We start from the raw sequence: 8,761 nt of genomic DNA, 5'->3' as shown, positions 1-8,761 counted from the left end.
CGTCTGGTCTGTCCTCGGTGTCATCATTTTGGTGTTGAGCTACTCCCGGATAAATGCGTACAGAGCAAAGAATTTAGAGCCATGGATTAATGTTCTGCAACAGGAGCCTTCCTGCATGGGAATGCGAGTGCGCTGCTCGTACGACAGTCTGGTTGCTGTTAACTCCTCTTCTAGTCTTTGCTTGAGGTGGGATTCGAACTCTTGTATCTGCTCTACAATTTGAAGGTCGTGGAATGAAAGAATGGAGTCAAGAAATGTTTGGTTGAGAGCAGAGACAAGTGGGAGGGCAGGGTAGGCTCGCAAGGGGATTCTAAATATGTGTACACTGGAATACCCCTGGCAATGTTAATAAGCTCTTTTTTAATGGATTCAGGTGTTGTGCTTCTTATTAATGGCGGTGTTGATCCAACGCTACCATGTGTTTCGTGGCATGTGCTTAACACTAGCGATGTCTCTGTTTACTAACACCTGCGGGTTTTGGTGTAACGGCAATCGTGACTCCAACAAGTGGTATCAGAGCCAAAGGTATCGAGTTCGAAACACACCTGGCTTGCGTTGAGGGGGGGAGATTGTTGCACTCCCCATTAATGGCGGTGTTGATCCAACGCTCCTGTGTGTTTTGTGGCATGTGCTTAACACTAGCGATGTGTCTGTTTACTAACACCTGCGGATTTTGGTGTAACAACAATCGTGACTCCAACATCAGGGAGATGACATGCATCTAAAACACTTGAAATGACTCCTAACACAGCTTTTACAAGTATTTGTTCTAGTTGTCTAAGATCTATTGCCTGGCAGAGTGCTGATAAGTAAGATGCCAGCATTAATTTTAAGATATCCAGAGCTTCTTCAGTGTTCCTAGTAGATATGAGGACCAGAGAATTGATGTCCTAGTTGTGCTACTCGGCACTATGAACGTGGATAGTGACTGGGTTAGCCAGGAATTGAAGCTCGGAAGTGTAATCAACCATGGCTACGTCGACTCCCTTGAAGCCATAGTCCAAGCTTAGGTCAGGACCTAGGGAAAGGTTGCCGGGGAGACCATTGCTATAGAATTCAATCATTAACTCTGTGAACTGTGCAAAGATGAGCTTGCCTAGTCCAATGAGAGCTACACGAACATAATCCATGTAGAATCCCACTGCACTGCCCTGGAAATTGGCGCCATGGAGGGCCTTGCCGTTGACATGGTCAATGATGGGATTGTCATTGGCAGAGTTGATCTCTGTCTCAATTGTGGCCGTGGCTTATCTTATGGTCTACACCAGAGGGGCCAGCCACTGGTGACTCGAACGTAGAGCATAGCGATCCTGTTTGGGCTTTTTAAGAGAATTGATGCTATAATACTCTCTTGATAGCTTCTGAAATGGGTTGTTTCTGAGAAGCCATTCAAGAAGTGCCACCGACTGTATCTAGCCTAGATGTGGCTTCAACTCGTGGATCAGTGGATGCGCGAATTCTTCACGCCTGAAGATGACTTCGCAGAACATTCCGCAGAGCATTTCCACGAGCAAGCGCAGAACATTGGCATCATACATGATGGTGGCAGAGAGGCCAGTGGCAAATGAAGCGCCATTGACAAGAGGCAAGCCTTCTTTGGCCTGGAACTTGAAGGGCTACAGGTAGCCACTTCTTGTTCTTCACCATGACCCCCAATTCGAGCCTTGACTTGGGGATTCCCAATTAGCAGACCTGCTATGTAGGCCAAGGGAATTAGGTCACCTGAAGCGCTCATAGAGCCTTGCAAGGGGCATTTGGGCGTGATCTGAGTATTGATAAGTTGTTGTAGCACTTCCATGATCTCCCATCGAATCCCGGAGCAGCCATAGATGAAGCTATTCATTCTCAGAAACATGGTGCATCGAGTGGTGATGGGGGAGAGCTCACCCGGTGAAGAAGAAGGGCCGGTGAATGCTCCAACTAGCAAACACCAAATTAGGGCTTCTTGCAACTCGCTCGGTTGGTTGGTTCTCTTGCTTGAACAAGCGCCGAATCCAGTGGTCACGCCATAGATACCAGCGCCTTCCTTGGCTTTCTCTTGCACCCACAAAGAACACCTCTCAACCAGCTATCTTCCCACCATGATACAACTGATAGATCTTTCTCCTCCAAGTCACTGAAAAACTCTCTACAACTTGTCATGTGGAAAGAGGCACCAGAGTCCAAGTACCTCACACTCCCCATCATAGCGTTGGTCGAGCATGTGATAAGGGTGAAGTATAGCTCAAACCGTGAAGTTAATGCCTCACTTGCTACTCTTCCTAAGTTCTTTCTGCTTGCCAGACTTTTTGTGTGGACACTTTGTAGCGTAGTGTCTGAATTCATGACCATTGAAGCATTTTATTTTGGAAAAGTATTTCTTCTTCCCCCCTTGGCTAGATTTTGGTTTGGTTTGAGATTTCTTCCATTTGTCCTTCTTTCCCTTTCCAACCAATGCAAAATTTTCTTCATCGTTGCCCTTGGATGAAGTTTCATCTTTAGTATTTCTCCGCATTTCTTCTTGTACCAAATCAGACCTAAAGCATTCCCAATTCGGTAATTTCTCCCTCCCATTCACCGAGTCCTGGTAGTTATGTTAGCTTTTGGGAAACCCTAGAAGAGCTAGGCTCACCAGGTCATCTTCTACAAGATTCACACCAGCCCCTCCAAGCTCATCACAACTTGGGTAAACATGCAGAGATACTGCAAAATAGTGTCATTCTTCTGCATCTTGATATTTAAAAGTGTCTTTGAGGCCCAGTTTCCTGTTGTCACTGCTATTCTCGAACAACTCTATGAGTGCCTTTCACATTGCGAAAGGAGTTTCTTTGCCATGGAGATTTGAGACAATGTGGTCTCGCACTTCCTCCAAGATTATTCTCCTCGCATTAGTTACATCTTTCTTCCATTAGGCTAGGTTCTATGCATCAGATGCTTGTAGTTTTGCAATATATGTCTTGGCATATTCTAGCATTCCATTGTCATCTAGCACTACCTCCATGCGATCCTTCCATGCAATGAAATCTGAGCTGCCTTCCAAGGCATACTCTAATCTCAGCCCATTGAAGGCCATTTTCCCAACTCTGAAGAGATCATGCTACACTCGAGCTACAAATTCAAACCTCCTAAGAAACAACTGTGAAATTCCTGCTCTAATGTGAATCTTGCTCCGATACCATGTAGAATTATGATGTAGAATTGCAACTACTCAAGAAATTTTAATCTAAATAAAGAGACGCAATTCTACTCTACTGTTATGTGGACATTAATTCACAATTTAGAACAACAATCTCAAACATGCAATAAGAAATAACACACATCCACAATATTTTATAGGGGAAAACAACTGCTAAAAACCCCTTAAGGCTACTTGCATTAAATCAAATGAATAGAGATGTATTACAATTGTTAGCTTAGTCTGAGCTCATCCTACAAGTGAATAACCTATCTCTCTGTTCAATGAGAAGCTATGACCCAGACTTAGTCAATTTCTGCCTCAACTTGAGCCCCTATTTCCTTACGCAATTACTAGAGAATTAGCCCCTATTTTTTAGAAAATTCCCTCCAATTGATTGTGCAATTCCCAAGATTGATCATCTAACTGCATGCAACATCTATACACTCAAGACTAGTCTACAATTGAATGTACATTGCCTTGGAATCTCCACCGCAGTTGGGAACTCAAATTATTTGTATGCACTAACTATTTTGGGTTGATTGATCAGTTAACTGGATGATCACAGTAACAAATAAATATAATAAATAATGTAGAATAATGTAAACAATAATAATCATAAATAATGATGAGTTAAAGTAGTAATTAGGTTGAAGAGGCATGTCTAAATGAGACATGACTCTTCATGAAGAGACACTTTCTTGATATATAAGCAAGCCTCTCGCTCTCATTGTAAATCATCTTATTTTTACTCATATATTTTAATATATATTATCGTATCTCAATGGAGATCTTTATATTCCAAGTCTTTTGGAGTAATTAATTTATAGAAGGAATTTTTTTTGCTTCATTTGGCGTCAGAGCAGTTCGGTCCTCTAGATTGTTTAACCAGTGCACAAAGGTTGTTCTCCGATCCAAGTCTTTGGCTATCGACTCTTCGTCAAATTTATTGTTGTTGCAGTTCAAGCATTTCGCTAAATATTTGGGGATTCTTCGTCTCGCTACCAGGCCTTTCGCTATATATATATATATATAACAAAAATAATAATAATAATTATTAATTAAAAAAAAAAATCATATAAAAAAATATAGAAAAAAATCAAATTCAAAAAAATAAAATAAAAAATAAAAAATAAAATAAGTGCATAATAAAGATAAGAGGGAATCTTTCCAAGTATGTTTAAAACTTTTTATGTGGAGAAGCCCATGGTTTTAGAAACAACCCATGGTATTTTAAAAAGTAAAAAACAAAAAAAACAAAAAACAAAAGGAATACGTTTTACTTTTTATGTGGAAAACATTTTAATGGAGGTTTTAAAAACAACCCATGGTAATAGCCCATGGTATTTTAACATCGTGAACGTGTCATATGAAAAAACGTGACCTTTATATTTATTAAGTTTGGTGACATCATAAAAATTTATAATATTAAAAAAAAATTAATATACAAAGTCCAAATTCAGCCCCTCCGGTCCTCACCATATGAATAGTGAGTGGCTCCGCCCCTAAGTAATAAATATAGGGTGAGGTAACGAACGCTCAACCCCCGGGCCACCATCGATTTATCACTCATCCATCATATGGGTGAGGGCCCTCAAGTGCCACATTCAAGTCAAAAGATGCGAGATATATAGTATATATATTAATTTAATATAAATTTTATATATACTAAGGAGTATTAAAACAACAAAAAATAAAAATTAATATTTAAGAAGTAAAATGGAGACTAGTAATGAAAGATTTCCTGAAACCTTTGGTAAATGTGTTTATACATTATTTAAAATCAAAGGATCGCTCGCAGGAAGAGATATCATAATCTCTATCAGTCTTGCTGAAACAAGTAATTATATTAGTCCTAAATGTGCTAACCAATTGGTGATTCCTGAATCAAATATAGTTGAAACAAATATTTTTGGCACATGTAACAAACAATACGATATAAGCAATCTACACCTAAATATTGGAGATTATATTTTTACCTCACAATTCACCATGAAAACCTTATGTTTTAACGATAGTGACATTGTTTTGGGATCACCATGGATGAAAACTCTAGGTTCCTTTATTCTAAATACTAAGAAAAAGTTTTTAACATTTTCTTACAAAAAGAAGAAAATAACACTCCAAGATGTTACACTGAAACCTAATTCAATAACGCCAGAAGATATGTCAGATATTTCAAAAGTAATGTCTCAAGAAGAAAAAAAAAGTATTACAAAATATGCAAAGTGAAATTGACAAAATCACTGTTGTCAAAAATGAAGAAATTTTTCGATTTAAAAATCATAACGAAAAATTATTGACACAAATTAAGAAACTTAAGGAGGATAAGAAGTCATTAGCAAACAAGGTACAACAATTTATCGAGAAAGAAGTATCAAATGTAGGAATTCAAGTTGATGACAAAACAACAAATACCGATCCAGTGAATATGGCAACTCAAGAAAACAAGTTAGTTGAAGAAATGATACACGTAGATGTTGCAGTTCAGACAATGAACATCCCAAGTGAATGTTCCATAATCAACTCAACAACGTCTTTGCCAGAAGAAAATATAAAAATTGGCACATGCCTAGTAAGGAGAAATCAAACCAAAAAAGTTCCATATCAACATCCGAATCATGTGAACAGACGAATCAACCATGCTACATATTTGAACCAGTCAGAACCAAAACAACAACCCGATGTTCCGGATAATAGTGATGTAATCTCAATCCAGTCTTATGCTAACAAGTTGTTAGAAAATTCCAGTGATCAGAACATTCCACAGAGGATTAATTTAGGATGGTCTGATCCCTTCTAAGTGTGACAATTTTGTTTGTTACTTAGAAGATCATATCAGCGTGTATCAACGAAGATGATTGATCTGAGACAGAAAGACTTTCGAAGCCGAAAAAAAGATCAAGCCTTTTTCATCAACAAGCTTTGAGGACAACGCTTTTTGAAGGAGGAGGCAATGTAACGAATAAAATATATATAAATAATGTAGAATAATGTAAACAATAATAATCATAAATAATGATTAGTTAAACTAGTAATTAGGTTAAAGAGGCATGTCTAATGAGACATGACTCTTCATGAAGAGACACTTGCTTGATATATAAGCAAACCTCTCGTTCTCATTGTAAATCATTTTATTCTTACTCATACATTTTAATATATATTATCGTATCTCAATGGAGATCTTTATATTCCAAGTCTTCTGGAGTAATTAATTTATAGAAGGAACTTTGTTCGCTTCAATCACTGAGTTAGACTGATGTTCCATTACACAAGTGACCTTCCACTAGTTACTCTAGCTGTTAGAACTAGTTTAACTGAACTCAATTAGATATAACTGAACTAGATTACTAAAATTTAGCAATCACACATACTTAATTGAACTCCAAGCCCTCGAACTTGAATTTACTGAGCTAATCGAGTGACAAGAACCATGTCACACAAGTTAACTGCATCCAAGTTGTTCGCTGATGTAGAAATTCGAATTTTCTCAATTTGACTAAGGCAAAATCAAATTGAGACTGTCTTGCTGCATTTTCCAACATTGGTCACTCTTCTTATCTCATATAATTTTGGGGATAAAATATCTTTAGATAAATTTTAAAGAAATAGAGTAAATCAAAAATAAAATTATAACTAATAATCTCATTAATTCTTATTATCCTATCATATATTAAAATATTTTGATATATTATGTGAAGTTTGGAAATGAAATAAAAAAGATATAGAAAATTTTCATAATTTATAATCTCAAAATTAAAGTCAATGTACTATCTCTCATTTTTTTCATAGAAACCAACCTCTAGAAAAAATAAGATAAACATCATAGATGACTAAAGGAGATAAACATCAAAGATGACTAAATGCCCCTGAAATCGCTTCAAACTCGTAGTCAAAATAAAAAACCACTCGAGTGAGAATAACATACCCTAATTTTAAACGTAAAAAATAAGTTTATTTATCACAAATAAAAAAATCAACATACCTCAAATATCTGTCAACTTTTCTAAACTTTTAATCATCACAACCACTTTTCTAAACTCTTCGAGTCATCAAAACTATTATTATATTGGATATTTTTCCAATAGCTTGTTCCAAAACAAACGTGGTATAAGTATACAACAGAACTAGAGTTTCAAACACAAAATAATGTATGCATTCAAGAGTGATTTCTTTAGTTCTGGCAAAATTTTCAACAACAATTCAAAGTTACTGAATTGTCAACTATGATTTTTCAAATTTTAATTCGCATAAAAATTACAACAGAAACTCAAAGCGACTGGAATATATTTAGTGTTAATAGGTGAGTTCTCAACTGTGATTTCATATTCAAATATCAACAGCAATTTAAAGCTACCTGAAGTTATCTAGAGTTAGAAACGGAATTATCTCTTTGAGATCTCTTCGTTAAATTTTGAGAATACTTTCAGATCTTTTGGCAAAGTAGCAACTGTTTTAGTTCTCTTTGAGACCTCTTCGTTAAATTTTGAGAATACTTTCAGATCTTTCGGCAAAGTGGCAACTGTTGTAGTTCGGTCTTGTCTGTAACATAAATTGCATTACTTAATCGATTCCATGTAGTCTAAAACTGCAAACCATGGAAATACCATTTAAGAAAAAGAATCGATATATGTCACTGCTATTAGTACCTGTCCAAGGCCTCCAAATACTTCTGTTCTGTTACTTAGTCTCGAAGAACATTTTCAAAGAGTACCTGGGCGACAATGTTCGACTTCATCACATTCCCAGCGTGAGCCTCATCCTCAAAATACGCCATATTGAAAAAGAAGCCTGACTCGCTCGAGCCTGAAGATCAAGTTCACATTACTCCATTAAATAAGCCTGTATCACTTCATTTTTCATCAATTTTAAAACAACATAAAAGACAAAACAAAGGACAGAATATAGTAATTAGACTCATGAATTTTTCCTCATCCAAGAGATGAACTGTATAATAAGGAACAACAATTCCCTAATAACCTATGACATGATGCCAGCTTTTACTTTAATGTTAAATATCCATGTCCATTATCAAACAGCAGCCCCTGCATAGCTGATGGTGTGTCCAATCCAAAATGAACGCTCAATACGAGCACTTTACAGTCTCAAATCAGAAATTTTAGGTCTTCTTGAAAAACAGTCCAAATAAAAAATTTAGGTCTTCTTGAAAAACAGCCTAAATAAAAAATTTAGGTCTTCTTTAAAAACAGCTTAAATAAAAGGGTCTCCCCTTAAATTCAAATATTCTAGACCCTTATTTTCATCATTTAAACAGAGAGCCTAAATTTACAAGCTATAGTCGTTGGAAAATTCTACACACTTATTTTCATCAATTCAACAGAGAGTCTAAATTTACAAGCTATAGTTGTTCGTAATGTTTACAGTTACTTTTTGGCATTTGCTCACTGGAAAACAGGGAATGGAGCGAAGTATCCAATATAAGGTGTAATGTTCACACTGCAGGATTTATTTAAAAGGATCACTTCTGGCGGGCAGATTTTCACTGGAAAATTATCTAAATAGACCACTTCAAACTTTAAATTTATCTAAAAGATCAATTCTCGGAAACATTGTAAACTTATCTAAAAAATCACTTTTTGCAAGCAG

General features: G+C 36.4%; 1 pseudogene; it reads right to left on the bottom strand.

Annotated features, from left to right (window-relative positions):
* Nucleotides 1-899: 899 nt before the first annotated feature.
* LOC149223828 (phenylalanine aminomutase (L-beta-phenylalanine forming) pseudogene) lies at nucleotides 900-7,931 on the bottom strand (annotated as a pseudogene).
* Between the last annotated feature and the right edge of the window lie 830 nt (nucleotides 7,932-8,761).

The sequence above is a fragment of the Pinus tabuliformis genome, chromosome Q (genome assembly GCF_031772625.1).
Source record: "Pinus tabuliformis cultivar Carrire ecotype Pingquan chromosome Q, CPIR1, whole genome shotgun sequence".
Classification (NCBI taxonomy): Eukaryota; Viridiplantae; Streptophyta; class Pinopsida; order Pinales; family Pinaceae; genus Pinus; species Pinus tabuliformis.
This window is presented reverse-complemented; position numbering and strand designations above follow the sequence as displayed.